Below are 18698 nucleotides of genomic sequence, written 5' to 3'. Positions count from 1 at the left end.
TTCGACAAAAACACTGAACACTAGACAGTTGACAGATAATGTAATTGCGAATAACATTGCTTCATGTTTTAACAAAATGTTTAGCATCTAAAAGATATAAAATCTAGCACTGACCTTTAATCCGATTATTCTGGCCTTCAGTCTTGCAACTTCATTTTTTATTTGATAATTTGGTCCACTTTTCATATTTGGTTCACGATCTTGCAAAATATTCATTGAAATATTCACAAACTCTAATTTCACCACTGACCTGATAACCATGTTATATAGTCTAGCAACTTCTCATTTCAATCTGGTCATCTTGGCTTCAAAATGTCAAAAGAAAATATCTTCCAGTACATTATTTTACATTGTTTTACTTGAACTTTTAATTGATGACCTTCACTTGTGATCGGGTGACTTCTGATTTGATGTCAGTCAATTATGCTTCATTACATGCAAAGTAAATATTTACATGTGCCACTATTTCATATATCATTTATTTTGATTACGTTACTCTATTTATAGTTGTGATGACATTGATTTAAAAACCTCTGAACACGACAAGCAACTGAGAACTAGTATTTCCTGCAAATAAGCAATGAAGAAATTCTGAGATATTTTTCAGAAACCGATTTTCTATTTTCATAACGGACATTACTGCCATGCAGACGTTTACTTCAAGAGCTTTAGGTAGAGTTGGAGTGCAACTGGCCTGGTAGAAACTGAGATATCGGTGGGGAAAAAAACAAACAGCAGGACAGACTCAATCTGAAGTAATTGTATGAGAACTCTTTGTTCGTCGACTTGTGGGTTGCAACGCACAATTATTCGAAGACTAAACCAAATTTCCGTTCATTATATCGCTATAAAAATCCCATTCATACTTACGGACGGATAGACAGAGAGACAACCTGATCATACGAACCTAACGATAGGTCTTCGCTTTATGGTTAATGAAAAGAACGTTCAATTTTGGATATGATTTAACAATTTATATTGTGGATAAAGCGACAAAATAAATAGTTTATGACATCAAACAAATATCGACGTTGAAATTTCCTTCCTAAAGATTAAAATACAACAAAAAACACACTAATATATCTAGATAATAAGAACGAAGCTAACAATAATAATAAAGCATTACAACTACCCAATCAAATGGGTTCTTCTTAGGGACATCCTTAACTATCAATCATACCTGATCCAGGAACAAACAGTCTTATTGTGACAAATACAGCTGGCTGTTATACGACTGTTTGAAATAAATGGTTCTACATGGCGATGATGAGATTTACCATCACTTTAGAGACTCATACATATCATTAGCATATGTGCACATATGCTAATAATATCCACAAATTTTAATGGATAAACTATTACACAATTCTATTCTTGTCAAGTGATATTAAGAGTCAAAAGATTCAAGATGTCAGAGTCAATTAATATACATATCCACCAATACATTGATTAGTTATGAATCTGGTGCTCGATGGATGCAGGCCGAAAGTAAAGCTTATATGTACCGTTGTCTTGATGTTAACGCTCTATGTTAAAGTAAGTTTATAGCCCATTATTTCATTTCCACAAAACCTTTGAGTAGTGGAAAAAATATTGCTGAATTAAATTAATTGAAATTTGGAATACATTATGAAAAAGTGTCGCATTATACAATGGTAAAAATTATCTAAATTATGAAAGACGTTCGGACTTTTTTCCGCTAAATTCCTCATTCGTCATCCAATGTTCGATAATGACAGAGAAAATTTGATTAAAATCAACGGACGATACACAAACTGTACATAGGACTCGGCGCCATCAGTATGAAGCCTACTTTCAACCACAAATACCATTGATTTATTCGCTTTAGTTTGGCCCTCTTTGAAATTGATTTGCTAATGATATCAACTGAAAATATCTCGTCAACCTTCTTATTGGGAGAAAATCTGTCATGCCAGGAGACAGAACTTCAATCTGAGTATAAACCGATTGTTCCAGTGGAGACGACGTACGTTAAGTCAACATCAAACTCGTGCTCAGACTGCGATCCAAAACGATCAAGTGCCTGAGAGTTTAAAATCAAAAATCTGATCAGTGTGGCCACTCAGTGGCAATAGGGTTAACATTGTCTTCATACATCAGTGTACATCCTCTGCTGCCACCATGAATACAAAGAGATGTCAATCGTTTTTTATGTAAACGTGCAAAACGTGTATCATTTGGATGAAAATGTCAATAAAGAAGCAACATTGACAACCAGCCGAATGTCGATTCAGCGCTTCATGTTTACATTACATAGAAAGGACTTGCGGTGCTGAGACTTCTTAAAGAACATGCTTCTTGGCAATGTAATCAATATTGATTTCCCCAACGGTATTCTGAGTAGAAAAAGAAAGGTCTCGGAATTCTAAACGGATTGCATAAAAAACGTAAGTTAAATAATATGAATACTGATTTCCCAGAAGGCTTTAAAATCGATTTTAAAGTACGGATGATCTTTGATCCTACACCATCATCAATGATTAACGTAAAACACCTTACCAGTAATTAACATGTGCTGCCTGTCATCTGCTTCAAATGCACGCAAACATCATCAACAACACCAGCACGAGCTACATGCCAATACATTCCATATAAAACAGATTTAAAACTTCACTTTTTTTTTATTCTTTCTGAAAATTGCTATTTATATTGATCTGGTTTGGAAAGTCTGACCTTAACTATTTGTAAACAGAACCGTTTTTACATACAGTTTCAGAATGTTTATACCAGAGATGATAGGTAAGTGAAATGAAAGATAGATCACTGCGGTGTACGCCAATAGGAATGTCTCCTGTCGATACCTCAGCTAATCAACGGAAGCCACCTTCACAACAAATCCAATAACGTTTTATTAATCAAATTGTTCCCTAGATGGTAGTGCTCTATCAGGTACCGTCCTAGCATTTTCTAAAAGCCGTCTTAGATTAGTTTCTTCCTTACCTCTTAATGAGCAAAAGCAGAATACAGAGTGTGCGTGTAAGTAGGATATGCAGCTTCAATGTGATTTTAATTGCCTGGTAGAATGGTTATTTCATGGATTATATATATATATACATATTCATACTCAGATAAAAAATGCATTTACTTGTAGGAACTTAATGGTATATACAAGCCTATTATTTGTTCTGATATATCTATATATGTAATACGTAAGTCTTTTCAACTCCTCTTATTGTCTTCCATTATGCGACCATGACAGCGTGCAATATAACATGTAAGACGAATGCATACAGGATAAAACAAGTAGATTTTTTTATCGATTGCGAAACTCACAAAACAGAACAAGAAATACCAAAGATGCTGGGAAAATAGGCTTTGTGCCACCATATTTCCTCTGTTACCTAATCATCGATTTGGTCTGGATCGAGATGTTTAATTCAGTTTCCTTTCTGACCCCGGTTGAGTGAGGTGATTGGAAACGCTCGATGTCAGTCCTAGTCTGTTACTTTAGAACCAGAGCTTTACGTGTAAACGAACATGCATACAATAACAATGGCGCGGTGTTACCATCGATACTAATTTTATTAAAGCTGGAAATATGCAGACTCAGCGATCTAAGTGTGGTGCTTTTATACAGGATTGCGTGCGTATCGCCTACCATCGTTTACTGAACAGATAAAACCAGCACTGTGTACTAGAATATAATGTTTGTGAATTTAACCACGCAAATAATCATTGTAAAGTTGGTCTTTAATGTTTAAATTCATATACCACAAGGTAAGACATTGAGTTATCATTGTGCATAGCCGTGAGTACCGGTGGGCAGTTACAGGATAATGGCGTGACATTAACGTATACATCGCATATTGACAAACCTCAACATCTCCTGCAATATCACACGTGCAAATCAATATTTCCCATATCCCCAAAGACTACTATAAGCATTGTTGGAAACGATAACGCTTCTGTGATATAATTATACACTTATAAACCAATCAAATACGTGGAGGGTACATAAAGGTTCATTTATAAATGTCTCAACTTTTCCCTAACAATTTTTTAAAATGAAAATAATCTTTAAACATCTTATCAATAAGGAATTCATATCATATGTATAATTTTCTATGTTTTCTAGTATATTTTAAAATTCTAAAATCATAATATTAAATAAGATGTCTTCACCTTTCAGGAGCCATACATTTGAAATGAGTTTTGCCGAGCTCTTTCACATGGCGCGTACCCATGGATAGGATGCTGGCTTCGGGTTGTCCAGTCCTAGTAGCCGACGGCCATTGTCTCAAGTTTAGACCGTGTTGCCTTGAGCGGCATTCGAGAAGATGTAGATACCACCCATGAAAATATAGTTTCCAATAAACGGCCTGTAACTGTACAAAATGTGAACGTATTCTCCGTTTCCTTGAATTTAGGACACACAATCACATTGGCCTCTATTCACACAGACAATAACCAATGTGGATGACATGCATTAACAACAAGTAATCCACATAAATTCCTTTCCTTCATTCATACACGAAAATTTGCGTGGAGACATGGCACCCCTGCGAGTTCGTCAGACCAGTGTGTACATCCTTGGTTCTTTCTACAGTCAGCAGTTCTGAAAACACGTCTGGGTTCGAGAACTACCAAGGTGTACATTGGCATTCTGTTCGGATTACAGCAGAAGTGACGGGCACAAGTGTGTTTTCAATGAAATATTAAAAACATTGAAACAGCTATATGCGGGGATGATCTGTTTGAATGTAAAATCAATACAAGTATTGTTTTGGTACGTATATTCAAGATACTATAAGAACACACAAGTCATATATATATATACACGGTCAGTTCTTCACAGTCCTGTCTACAATTCAAACGGTCAATCAAAAATGCAATGTCAGCAAAAATAATGCATACGTTACAAGAAATTATCAGATTTGACGTTCAATTTGAATAGACCGGAAGAGCCTGTTAAGCTGATTTACAACTGGGCAATGTATTTAATTAATTTTACAATGTTTTAATTTTTCCACGTCTCATCCACTTATATCAAACTTGATATCAGTAACAACTAACACTTTGACGCCACCATAATAATGTGTTAAGTATAGAAGTTCAAGATCCTAGTAAATAAAGGCTGATTGTGAAGGCCGGGATGGTTTGATCTCATTTTAAGTAATTAAAATTGTCAGGATTTCTTTTGGAGAAAAATGAGAAAATTAACGTGAAATCTCATGAAAAGGAAAGGATCACACCACAAATATTTATCAACCATTCGATTTGTCGAATTGAAAACCTTCATGTCGACTTATCAAATGCCAAACCTTTGTTCGTGTAACATCAGTGTCTGTAACTACCTTTGTTGTGATTCGCAACTGCCATAATACTTCGGCAACATTAATAACATCGCCGATATTTTAAATAGCAATTAAGCAAAGCTCTCAGGGTGGGTCTAGGTACCCGTGTACATACATTTTAACATTAGGAGAATGCGTATGAGATGTTCCAATCTGTCGTGTTTTCTGCACGACTAACCTACCGTTATACTGGAAATGTTAAAAGCACTTATCGTGACAAAGCAATAAATAAATGCCTTTAATAAAATTACTTTTAGTTGAAATCGTGCAAACACGTGACGTGTTTTGGACGTGATAAACACGATTGGCAGCGTAGAACCTTATTAATGACCTAACGAATGATATGTTTTTTGTTTTTTGTTGTTTTCTTTTGTTTTGTTTTTTGGGTTTTTTGTTTCTGATAAGCTGATGATGACTATATTGATTACAGCAATAATCATAATTATCACATACCCTATTTCCTACGTTAAACTTTAATTAATCCGATATGTATAATTGAGTAAATCTATCAGATAGACATAACTGAAGTATAAGGACAGCACCGAATATATAGATATATTGGTCTCTGTTTAGAGAGCGTCTGCTTGTCAATGCGTAGATCCAAAGTCGTCCATTGAATGCTGTGTGTGAAAAAGAGAGACAGCTGAATCAATAAAAGATAGTTAACATTTATGTATGTGTAGAAGTAATATATGTAGATAGACACAGTGATAGGTCCCAGATTTGAACATTTGTCAGGATATTATGAACGCCATATACGACCGTGGAATTTTCCACTCCGTCACATACGCATCTTATATTGATCTAACAAGTTGTGTTTCTCGGCTCTAGGCTTCGGCTTCCACTTGGTTTGCAGTAATGACACAAAAAACAGCTAAATTTGCAAATACAGCAAATACTACTCAACCTAGCGTTTCCGGTTCGTTGGTCCATTGTAATGTACCTGTATACGGCTTGATAACGGAGCATCCGAACTCTACCCGCCAATATGATGGCGTCGATGTCGGCCATTATGGCCGCAGACGCGTGAGCCGGTCACGCGGCAACTGATATCGTTATCAGAACGAGTCACTTACTGCCTATTTGACACCAATGAACCATAATCAAACAGACGTTTTAAATAACGTACGCCTCCTTATCTTCACCCTTTCGACGGTTTTGTATGCATATTATCGTACTGTAATGGCGGAAATCTAAATTTGGACTCGTGTTGATAAACAAAAGACAAAAAGGGACACCTTCTGAAGTTCAAAGTCAATAAGACGTTAAAAATATACGTCTTTTGATGACGTCGTATAGAAATTGATTTTATTTTACAAGTGACACACTTTTGAATATATCCTGTTGACAATTAAATGTCATATTGATTTGCTCTATCGATGACATCACACAATAATACAGAACTCAATTTTGAGATTGTGATCATATTGTTTTTTGCATTAGAACCCAATAACTATTGTTTGCAACTTTTCAACAAAATTGTTTTGGCTCTAGAACGATTTCCCGTAGTTTGTTGCTGCTGCTTATGACGACGACGACGACGATGATGATGATGATGAAACAAATTTCAGTAACTTATTTCAAAATTTCATTGAATGGAAAAATAGAAAAAAAACCCATATCACTGTAAAGTAGAAATATTTAAAACTAAATGTGTATAATATATTGTATTCAGCGTTGATTTGGACAATTATTTCATTGTTTGAGGAGATATTGAGTCTGATAAACTCTCGATGACCTGACGCTGTTGACGCTCGTTCATATGGCCCCTGGTCATCCCTAATTCAGTATTCTTAAACAGTATTATTGGTAGTGGGAATCAGGAAATATCGGATGTATATCAGTATTGTAAGGTTTCCAAGCACGACCGCCTAGTCAGATTTACATGTAGATGGGCCTATTTATTCCATAGTTTCCCACAAAGGGAGCGCTGTGTGTATATAAATATAACTGTTTAAGGCTTATTCATTCCATCCATGATTAGATAACAATGAAATGGTTTTTTCTACGAAAACTTCTCCTGTACAGACAGGCGTACGAAAAATTGATTAACTGGATTTTCGCTTAGTCAGCAAGAAATAGTCGGTCTAAATTACAGGCACTGTGTAGAGAGTTCGACAGAGAGGCCAACAGAATATACGACAAAGAACTGCAGGTTTTAGTTCTGTGTTATATACGGTGACGATTTTCCGATAGTTACTACACGAACCAGTCGACAGATGCAGTGTATGTGGTCAAGGCTCAGCTATTCCATAATAAGTATTCATATATGCAAACAACATTACTGATGCCTGATCTTACTTCTAGTGTAGGGAATCGTCCAGGGTTCATCCCTATCTACGCAGTATGTAAATAAAGACGGTGTTCTTTTTGTGTGGGTAGGTAGAAAATCTCTATACACTTGTTTGTGATTTTGATGAGGTTGTAAAAGTGTAGAAGGGGGCGGGGAGAAAAGTGTATATATGCGTAAAGGTTCATGCTCACTTTTACTTCGTACAGAAACGGTAGTTAGAACTATTTTGGGCACCAAGGTACATGCGGCCACTGTTGTCCGCTGGTAAAAAGACAAATATACACATAAATCCATATACATATCTTAAGAATAGGCGGAGGACAATTCTTAAATATGCAAGCCTGAAGAATTGAATCTGGGGATGAGCATAACTACATGATGCGGTTTAATTTAATATTTGGCTCTGCCGTGTGTAATTGTAAACTTTTATTGGAAAAAAAATTGTGTGTCCTTTGTACAATTTCAGAATTAATTAAACCTGCAACAAACGACCAAAGCTTTTAACGGCATTTTTCTAACCGTGGTTTGGAACACAATCCTTTTCCTTCTTAGCTTGTGTAGTTACCGGATCATGACCAATCATAGCTACTCTGTATTGATTGAACGCATGACCTTGATGTAACGTCAAGGTTACAACCAAAGCAATCTTCTAATGGACATGAATTCCAATAGGATTGTGCAACCAGAGCGGAATATAGATGACAGTGCTATCTAAGGATGTATCACAGACTGCCGTGAGAAAGATTTACCCTAGGGTTAGCTGGTACAATAAACTGGATGGAAGGGTGACACACACTTAATACTCCCAGTTTACCCCGCCCATCTGTGTATACAGTACTTGTAAAGCGTATTGGGTCATAGTTGTGATTATATAGTAAGTCAACACGAAAACATGTCTACTTTTAAAACGAATTTTAAATTGTTTTGTATATTCCTGTGATAAAATACTACCCAAATGCTTAGCGTTTTCACTCTGTGGTGTTTCTTTCATCTGATCAGCAGATACCAATCGGCGAGGACCTGCTAAAAGGGTTTTCACAGCTACTTGTGTAATACATTATTTAATATGGCGATGTGGAACACGAAAACGTTTATTAGGTGGCATGAAACCTGCCGGTACTCACGGTCAGACCAAATATACTTTCATCATGACTGTCTCACTTCATCAAGAACCACAAGGTATAATATAGACTGTCTCACCAAAAGCACGGTTCTATGATTCCCAAGCCACATGTTTGCAATAAAACTCGTTATCCTTGTAGTACCCTTTCCCAAGGTACTTTCCCGATTAGAACATTTGATCATTGAGATACTGGAGGTCGTTTCTTCCATTTGCATATATATGTTAGAGGAAAAAGCGTTCACTGTGTTGAATTTAAAGACTTTTTTACTGTATATATATATCTGCAATACCATTAGCACCGCTTATAAAAATATTACAAAGATAAAAGCTACTGTAACCGAACATGTTTTAACGATAATCATATTTTATCACTTTTCCGGTTCACAGTACTGAGCAAAAAAATCATTGTGCTAATTGCTGTTTCTGTTTGATGTTTATAAAGTATTTATTGAAAATGCGCCTCAATGCGCCAATTTGTTAAAATAGATATTGCGCTTAGATTTAAATGCGCCAAAATAAGTACATTTAAATTATGTTTTTATTTATTACAAAGTTAATCGTGACATTTTAATTTATTAATTACAGTATCGTTCTGATAGTTTTATTTGTCAAAACTTGAAGAAAATTTTTTTAAGAAGCGACTCCTGAAAATGTACAAGGAGAATACGACCAGGTGTTCCGGAAGAGTAAGTGTAAATTTTTCTCCGCCTTGTCTTTATTCGTTGTATTTAAACGTTGTACAAACGTTATGTTTAGAAGACTTATCTTTATTTGTGGGTTTCTCTCTAAATTTCTCCTAACATGAGCTTGTCATAACTATAAAAATCTACAAAGCTCCGCAACATCACATCAATATCAATCACATATTAATTAATGTTATTCACAATAGGAAGCTCATCAAAATAGTAGATAAAAACACAAGATAGTCCGGTTCATTTCCATGACTCTAAAACCATTTCGATACGCATTAACGAATATTCAGAGTAAATATCGGGTTCACAACGAACGTCAGAGGGGAGTGTGAACTTGTCATCTCAAAAGCAAACCTTCGGCTTTGTTATGTATCACGGACATTATGTTCAAATGAACGTGACATCATCTCACACACTTCGTCCGAATGGACCTGACGCTATCTCGAGCATTGAGTGTCAACATTACCTGACGTTTAGCAGTATGTGACATTGACCATAAGCCAAAAAAATATAAGACTGATTGTCTGAACGCCCGGTGTCCCATAGGCCCCAGTTGAACGTGCAATGTGCGCTTAACGCCCATTCAGGCGAACCAATCGATGGGGCAGGGCGACAGAGTAGTTCTTAATGAAATTCTTAGCATTCAGCTATTCGGACCAGTGCTTTGTTTGCCGAGAACCCAATCGATTTCTCTACACAAAGACCAAATCAAGAATTTATTTCATAATTTGATAGAATAATGCTCTCCGTAGCGGACAAAACCCGATGTGAAATAAAAGCGAATGTTTTGGCAATTACGTCACCGAAACAATAAGAAAATACCAACAAGTAAACATGATTATAATCCCAAGTCAAATCCATTAAAACTAGGACGAAATGTGAACAAAGGAATATATATACGGAGCCTCCAGAAAAAACTACAAGGAAAATAAGATCATGTGTTCCGAAAGAGTAAGCGTCTTTTGCTTCATCTACGATACCTATCATGTAAATCTTGGTCAATACAAGTCATATTCTCAAATGAGGTCAAGGTATAAAACAACACAACCAACGAGCAAGCTTACGGGCATCAAACATGTCGAGCATTTCTCAATGGTATTGATATTACTGAAATAACTCTCCATCCTTTTTATCAATCTGCATTTCTAGACAAAGGGAAAGCCTTTTAGGAAACAGTAAATTTATTGCTGAAATCTCAAAGACTGTTAAATGCTAAAAAATTGGAGATAAAACTGACATGATAGTGTTATTAAATATATGTCAATACTACAGGACGGGTTTGGAGATGACGTTATCCTTCAGACAAGCTGTGAATGTTTATCCCACTTCGCCTGACTGGAATAGAATTTCTCTAACCGTGAACAGGTAAATCCACTTTTATTCCCAATGTGAGATTTCCTTGTCTCACCCTAGGGTTTAGACAAGCTACAGGTGCTCTTTGCACGTTCTGAAAACAATTAAAGTGACCTCAATGACGTCACCTGGTCACATATATACACTAATAACTGCTACAGAAACCACGTGTTACTGCTACTGAAATCATGTGTTACTGCTACTGAAATCACGCGTTACTCCTACTGAAATCACGTGTTAGTGCGAATGAAATCATGTGTTACTGCTACTGAAATCACGTGTTAGTGCGAATGAAATCATGTATTACTGCTACTGAAATCATGTGTTACTGCTGCTGAAATCATGTGTTACTGCTGCTGAAATCACGTGTTAGTGCTGCTGAAATCACGTGTTACTGCTACTGAAATCATGTGTTAGTGCTTCTGAAATCATGTGTTAGTGCTGCTGAAATCACGTGTTACTGCTACTGAAATCACGTGTTAGTGCTGCTGAAATCACGTGTTACTGCTACTGAAATCATGTGTTAGTGCTTCTGAAATCATGTGTTAGTGCTGCTGAAATCACGTGTTACTGCTACTGAAATCACGTGTTACTGCTACTGAAATCACGCGTTACTCCTACTGAAATCACGTGTTACTGCTACTGAAATCATGTGTTACTGCTGCTGAAATAATGTGTTAGTGCTACTGAAATCACGTGTTACTGCTACTGAAATCACGTGTTACTGCTACTGAAATCACGTGTTACTGCTACTGAAATCATGTGTTAGTGCTACTGAAACCATGTGTTAGTGCTACTGAAATCACGTGTTACTGCTAACGAAATCATGTATTAGTGCTGCTGAAATCACGTGTTACTGCTACTGAAATCACGTGTTACTGCTGCTGAAATCACGTGTTACTGCTACTGAAATCATGTGTTAGTGCTACTGAAACCATGTGTTAGTGCTACTGAAATCACGTGTTACTGTGTCATGTATTAGTGCTGCTGAAATCACGTGTTACTGCTACTGAAATCACGTGTTACTGCTACTGAAATCACGTGTTACTGCTACTGAAATCACGTGTTACTGCTGCTGAAATCATGTGTTAGTGCTGCTGAAATCACGTGTTACTGCTACTGAAATCACGTGTTAGTGATACCTTAATCATGTGTTACTGCTACTGAAATCATGTGTTAGTGCTGCTGAAATCACGTGTTACTGCTACTGAAATCACGTGTTACTGCTACTGAAATCATGTGTTACTGCTACTGAAATCATGTGTTACTGCTGCTGAAATCACGTGTTACTGCTACTGAAATCACGTGTTACTGCTACTGAAATCATATGTTACTGCTACTGAAATCATATGTTACTGCTACTGAAATCATGTGTTACTGCTACTGAAATCACGTGTTACTGCTACTGAAATCATGTGTTACTGCTACTGAAATCATGTGTTATCCTCAAAACTGAAAATCCTACGTAATCATCCAGACTGAAAAACAACTTAATCGACAACTTATTATTCAAAATAGGTATACGTATAATATCACGAGTATATTTTTATATGACATTATATTGGCATGTTGTGTAATATTTATATTTTTTTCCTGATAAGAAGTCGTTCTGTAAATAATAAATAAGCATAGATTTAAACAATTGAATAACAAAAATGACAATTTCTACTTGAAATGATTTTTTGCAGCAAGCTGAAAAAAAGTTTCCATCTTAACTATTCATCATTTTGAAATTTTTACTGCAGAGAACTAAAATGAACGTCACTTAGTAAAAAAAACTGAAATAATATGACAAGTTCGGCTGTGTCGGAACACTTATTCAGAGACAATGCAATGATATAGTACTGAAGCATTTCTATCATTACAAAAAAACAACAACAAACAAACAAAAACAAACAAAAAAACTAATACAAACAATTTCTGCTTGGTCAACTGTTTCAAGAGAACAATGATTGTCTTTAATTTGAATAGGGAAAGCGCAAAGCGCTTCATATCACATCGTGCGGTGAAAAGTAGTGCCTATGGCATAACGGTTTACAGCGTTGGGTTTGATTGTTACGCTAAGATAAAACAACAATTGATTGTGTCGGTGCCGGTACTCCAACTCCAGGCTCTCTTCCTCGGTAAACATACCTTAAACATGTCAGCCAGGCGAGGCTAATAATCAAGATAGATTCACTTCCACTCGACTAATAATGTTCAGTAGTCATAAAATACAATTAAAACATATGTCAACGAGAATTCTTACTGAACACTTATAAGGGTTGTAAATCAATTAACAGATAATCAATTATATAACGATAGAGTATAATATATATATAAACATTTAAGTTGAAATTGTATAACCCGCTCCCCATTCTGAACCCTAGTCCTCTTTTTCAACCCCTTACTTAATGGCGCCGACCCACTCCGTCCCTTGTTGTTATCAGTCAAACGGCATTATATATATATACTATATATTATACAAGGCCTTCTTGGTATGTAAAGATAAATACCTGAATAAATAATATATAATGTAATCTGTTGTGTATTAGCCATGCGACAAAGATAATTATCTTTCATGTCACAGAACTCGCCAACTTGTATATAAGATGTATGGCCAATAGTGTATCTTTCATGTGCAGAACTCGCTAACTTGTATATAAGATTTATGGCCATAAGTGTAGATAACGAGAAATAGTGACACAAGGATGAATTAATGATCTTCATAGATGGCGCTTGTCGATATCCCTGACTTCACGTAACGTCGCTAAACAACACAACAAGAATCTACAGCTAGAAGGTAGGTTGTGTAGCATTGTCTACTTCATCACTATTATTTCGTCTGTGCGAATTTAAGATGTGAGCTCTCCGGAATACAATTGTACAACGTAACCATGTTTTTTAACAGCGAAAGCCGATATTAGATTCGGTCATGTAAAATTTATCTGTCACTGGGTTTAACGACTTTAGCGCGAATACAGCTGAACATGCACCTTCTGACGCCAATATACGTATTGATATCAGCAGATAATTGCACGTCAGCTATATGACGTCACTTTCTAATTGTCTTTCCTTTGTCGATCTTTTCTTCTAATATGGAAAAGGACTTGTGATATAGATGTGATTTGTTCTCACACTAAAAATTCACACAGTGGGGTCAAAGGTCTCCAATAACTTCCCACATTCTCCTGTACGTCGTCTAGATATGAATGACTCGAGAGAAGAAGGTATCGATTGAACACAGCAATTTTTGGCATTCCTTCAACATTTAGACAATAGGGGCAAAATATATCTAACAGAAGATGAGTTTAAACGTTATATAAGGCAGACTAAACGCTGAAACAACATCGCACAGCACATCCATATCAGTGAATTGCCAGTATGATGGCAAGGCAGTATCAGAATTGAATAAAATGCAGACAATTGCTTGGTTTTCCCGGCTTAACCAGATTATTTCACCATGAAACTTTTACAGCAGTGGATCATTATACTTCATCAAAAATATCTTATTTGCTTTATAACTGCTCGGATCTTGCACACAATCACTTCCACCAATGCTATGTGGAAATGCCTGCTGTAAAAATTGCCCGCTGGTGATGTGATATAATTTAAAATCAAAAGGGATGTTATATATCTTACGACAGAACCAAAAGTAATGTGACAAAACTCGCAGCTGGAACTGACACTGACCAGTGTATTAGCTGACATATGTTAATATGGCATAGCTCAGAGTCTGATGTCATATAACATGCAGAGGAGACTATATAGGTGATATGGCTAAGTTCCCTGTAGTAAGGTGATATGATGACGTTCCCTGTAATAAGGTAATATGATTAAGTTCCCTGTAGTAAGGTGATATGGCTAAGTTCCCTGTAGTAAGGTGATATGATAAAGGTCCCTGTAGTAAATTTATATGACTAAGGTCCCTGTAGTACGGTGATATGACTAAGTTCCCTGTAGTAAGGTGATATGGACAAGTTCCTGTAGTAAGGTGATATGACTAAGTTCCCTGTAGTAAAGTAATATGACTAAGGACCTTGTAGTAAGGTGATATGGCTAAGTTCCCTGTAGTAAGGTGATATGGCTAAGTTCCTTGTAGTAAGGTGATATGACTAAGGACCTTGTAGTAAGGTGATATGACTAAGTTCCCTGTAGTAAGGTGATATGGCTAAGTTCCCTGTAGTAAGGTGATATGACTAAGGTCCCTGTAGTAAGGTGATATGACTAAGGTCCTTGTAGCAAGGTGATATGACTAAGTTCCCTGTAGTAAGGTGATATGACTAAGGACCTTGTAGTACGGTGATATGACTAAGTTCCCTGTAGTAAGGTGATATGTATAAGTTCCCTGTAGTAAGGTGATATGACTAAGGTCCCTGTAGTAAGGTGATATGACTAAGGACCTTGTAGTACGGTGATATGACTAAGTTCCCTGTGGTAAGGTGATATGACTAAGTTCCCTGTAGTAAGGTGATATAAAGTAATTTGACATAGCTCTGATTAGTAAAGTAATTTGACATAGCTCTGATTAGTAAAGTAATTTGACATAGCCCTGATTAGTAAAGTAATTTTACAAGGAAGATATGACGTAAGAGGATAAATATGATATGACATAGCTCTCAGTATTCGTAATAACATGAAGAACGAATGCTTTGAACGACCGTTCTGGAGTACCACGTGACATACTTCAAAGGTACTCTCTTTTTAAACCAAGACTGGAGGACACTCCTAAATCGTCTTCCTTTGTCCCTCCACCTTAAGATTACCCTTCTTCGTCTAATGTTGATAACACAGAAATAAGACAACATGAAACCAATCATCCTTATGAACCAGAATCAATCATTTATGTCCACTTAAAGGTAACAGAGTGTTTCTAATTGTCTTATTGATCTTCCATATGAGACATACGCGTACTCTTAAAGCGACTAGATATGAGTTCATGTTCACTAACGTGAAATCAGACGATTTCTGAGTAAAAGAGTGCCTTGTTGTACATTTTCCTTAAAGAAAATCAGACAATGTGCGATTTTGCATCAATGTCATTCAGAACAGATAATTACTCGAACATACACATTACATGCAATGTTATATTTTCTAGTTAAGAAAACGTGTTGGGAGTCGGTTGGGCCATGTTTAATTGGTTAGATATCACTTAAATAACGTATACATCCACTTGAATAAGCTTTGGTGGCACAACTTATCACTGAACATTCAAACACAAAATAGTTAAATATGTAATTATACATCAAAAGCCAAAATATACTGATATATTCACAACCTCAAAAATATCATATCTATGAAACCTGCACCTTAAATGCGTCATAATCAATTGCTAAAAGGCTGTATCTTTTCTTCTTTATTTTAAGTGTACTGTATCAGTGTAATTCTCTTTAGCGAGAAGAGAATGCCGAGTAGACAGCAAACTCAAGCAACACGTCCTTCGTCACAATTAAGTAAGTACAAGACACAGTCAAAACACGTGATCATCGACTGCCATCCCCAAAACCATATGCTTAGAACAATAACATATGCTTACATGATGGTCAGATGAAGTGTACAGCGTGCCCTGCACGAAATAGACGTAATGACGTGATCATATGCACCACATTAGTCATTTAAAATGGTAAAGCATCAGTGCATCATTGTAAAATGCACTGGAAAGAACATTGTGCCCCATGGGCCAGCACAGGCTATGGAATCTGTTGCTATTTTTTCTATTGTCTGGTCCGTTGATACAGTCAACATACACGCTTTCATATTACTACGAGTATATCATTTACCATATTTTCGCTTATTAAGAACTGTATGCTAGTATTGTCAAAAATATATTCTAACGACTAAGGGGAGATAATTTCATTTAAGTGATGGTATATAAAAAGTGTTAATATGTAAAATGTGTTCATTAACTTGATTTGATTATTCTAAACCCCTTCATGTTTCCACAATATAGCACTCTGCTTAAAAAGCACCTTCTACATATAAATACTAACACATCAATTTACTGACCTCAAGCACGGACAGTTCTGGACTGTATCATTATATAAAAACCGCTTCAAGGAAAAAGCCTTCTACAGCTACATTCTGGACACGATCAATGGAGTCTGTCGGCTTAAAATCGAGATCAATATAATTATAGTTTCTCTTTTGAAGGTAATCTAATTCGGCTTACACCAAGAGACTTAAGATATTGCCTGAAGGGAATGGATGAACATCAATCCTGGACTTAAAGTATGATTCGTTCCGACAACGTAAGCCAACATTGTCCTGCCTGGAGGTCTTTACGGAAGTATTGGACAACCCGCCCTGATCGACTGAACAAGATACTTGGTTTTAACTGCTTTATTTGCAGTTTTTTTAAAAAAGAAACCTTACCTTGCATTTAAGGCTACAGACTCATGGAAACACATACCAGGATTTGAAAACCCGAGACCACCCTCCTTAACCAGAAACGGTCAATATTGCTTTGTTCCACGGTAAGGGGACAAAGTAAACACTTGCTTGATGGTATGAACTCTGGTTAACACCGTCTTATTTGACTGTGAGAACAAAGTGTAGGTTAAATCTCTTATTTGAAAACACATGTTTAAACTTTCAGTGAATACATGGTATTGGTAAGTTTTACTAATACGATCCGAAAGCTTGTGCCTACTTTGAACGTAACGTGCTTTGTTCAACCTAAACCTCATTTATTGTCCAGATTACCCTATCATAAACACAGTAATCGTAGGCCCATTCAGCCTAGAGGCTGAACAGAAAGTCAATCAACGCACGAAGACCTGTAAAACCAGCACATGTATACTACATATACATCAGCTTAAGATAAATTGAAACCATTTACTTCACAAATATCATAATTGCAAGTAGAATTCGACATTTTGGAAAACTAAAGCATTATCAAATAACGGCATGAATAAAAGGGACATCCCTGATTCGAACTACGCACCAGACCATTCTCTTCCAATGCTAAAAGGTGGACAACAATTATAATCGACAATCGTGTCACTTGACAAACGACATAAACACAATGAAATTTGACGGGAAAGACAGAGTTTCCAACATATAACATTTCTCGATCAAACGAAATTTTAAAAAGTATGATTGATCAAGTCAGGCGCCAGTCATTCTAATGTTTTATCAACAATTAGTGATCTACGCTACACTTTACAATCCCTTTTGATTGTCAGCTATTACACGGATATTAGAATCGATGTTATGCATTATTAGTCATGAATTATTAACCATGAAATATAAAATGATTATTGAATTCATATCCTGTTTACATTGCAATTAATCAGGAACCTCGATTGTGGGCTGAAATGAGATTTGAATGAAGCTGTGTTACGCGGTTTATTAGGGTGCAATATGTATTGCAGATAATGTGTAAGGTTACAAGAAATACATAACTACCAAGGCGTTTCCTATTGCTTCATTTGACATGCCGTTTACGCATCCAAGTTTTGTTACCAACAGTGGGGCCGTCCTCAGCGACTCAAATACTATAACACTAACTGAACGCATTGGTTTTGTCACAGATTGACAGCGCCCTTAGAAAAAAACATTTAACGTAAATATTGTGCTACAGAATTCGTTTTGTCTGTTGGTTCCATTGTTGTATACATTGTTCTCATTTGTGAACGTGACATTACTTACTTGGATTGACCAAGATTTACATAGCTGGTATGGTCGATGAATCAAAAGACGCTTACTCTTCCGCACACCTGATCTTAATCTCCTTATGATTTTTCAGGAGTCTCCATGTAAATCTATCTTTTGTTTATATTTTGTCCTCGTTTTATTGAATCTGAGTTTGGATTATGATTATGTTGACATGCTGGTATTTTCTTGTTGTATTTGTTTCGTCCGAAGAAACAACAACTTCATGACACCTGGAATGGGGTTGTCTTCAGAACAACAGCTTGGAGTCTGTGCTTCAACACAAAGCA

General features: G+C 36.3%; 1 protein-coding gene across 1 annotated transcript in view; it reads right to left on the bottom strand.

Annotated features, from left to right (window-relative positions):
- LOC132559931 (uncharacterized) overlaps nt 1-18698 on the bottom strand; it is a 68525-nt gene that overhangs the window by 39282 nt on the left and 10545 nt on the right. The gene's annotated exons all lie outside the window — the stretch shown is intronic.

This window comes from Ylistrum balloti, unplaced genomic scaffold (assembly GCF_031769215.1).
Source record: "Ylistrum balloti isolate Yb309-2 unplaced genomic scaffold, AGI_CSIRO_Ybal_v1 Utg371000, whole genome shotgun sequence".
Classification (NCBI taxonomy): Eukaryota; Metazoa; Mollusca; class Bivalvia; order Pectinida; family Pectinidae; genus Ylistrum; species Ylistrum balloti.
This window is presented reverse-complemented; position numbering and strand designations above follow the sequence as displayed.